The sequence below is a fragment of the Phalaenopsis equestris genome, unplaced genomic scaffold (assembly GCF_001263595.1).
Source record: "Phalaenopsis equestris unplaced genomic scaffold, ASM126359v1 Scaffold208260, whole genome shotgun sequence".
Taxonomy (NCBI): Eukaryota; Viridiplantae; Streptophyta; class Magnoliopsida; order Asparagales; family Orchidaceae; genus Phalaenopsis; species Phalaenopsis equestris.
The window spans coordinates 1,862-2,895 of NW_018227525.1; the positions used below are offsets into that span (position 1 = coordinate 1,862).

Below are 1,034 nucleotides of genomic sequence, written 5' to 3' on the forward strand. Positions count from 1 at the left end.
CTCGAGATAAGATTTGAACTTATAACCTAAACATCTTCAGAGTTCCGCTCTACCGGGTTGAGCTTCTCGAGCTTAATAAAAATTATTAAATGGAGATATTAGGACTCGATCCTAAAATAACGATATGCAAAATCGCAGTTTTACCAGTTAAACTATATCCCCTTGTTATATTTCTTCATTGGTACGTATTATTTATTGGCTTACTTTGACATAAAAAGGAGCCTCTGACTATATTATAGCCATAATAAAAAATGTAACCCACTCGGGATTCGAACCCGAGGTATAACGGTGAAAGCGTCATGTCTTAACCACTTGACTAGTGGGTCTTTATATACCAGGGTACTAATTATCCGAAAAACGACTTGAACGTTTACGATATTATATCAGAAAAGCTTAAATTTTCCCTGTCTACCAATTCCAGCACTCGGATTTTAATTACTTATAGTACACACTACACAAAATGTGTGAGGGAAAAATACATTATAAATATAGTCCATAAGGCCAGAGTGACTTGAACACTCATCTGAGCTATCATGAGCAGCTTGCTCTACCAATTAAGCTATAGCCTTTTTAATATATTAAATTTATATGTTTATAGCGCGAAGCGAGCGCATCACTCGTAAAGCGTGTTTGCGAGCACTTTGCGAGACTAAATTATATGCGGACAAAAGATTTGCACTTCTATCTATTGGACATGAGCCAATTATGTTACTATTACACCAATCCGCATTTCTTTACATAACAATATATTTTGCTTTGCTAGCTAAAGCATTAAGTAATTGTCTTTAATATCTACCATTAAATTATTATAGCCCAGTGTAAGTATCGCACTTACTTCTTCCGATTACAAAACGGGTGCATTGCTTTTATGCTAACCAGGCTAAATTTTAGCAATTTTTACCGATTTCACACATAAGTAGAACATTTAGCGCTTTATTAGCGCATCACTCGTAAAGCGTGTGTGCGACACAAAGTAATAAATAATGTTATTATTGCTCTATCTAGCAAATCAAAAAATGTAATTTAATGCTTAC

At 34.6% G+C, this 1,034-nt stretch overlaps 1 non-coding gene across 1 annotated transcript; it reads right to left on the reverse strand.

Moving 5' to 3' along the window:
- Nucleotides 1–254: 254 nt before the first annotated feature.
- TRNAE-UUC lies at nucleotides 255–326 on the reverse strand. Its single transcript has one exon. It is a non-coding gene; the product is annotated as a tRNA-Glu (tRNA).
- Nucleotides 327–1,034: the final 708 nt, after the last annotated feature.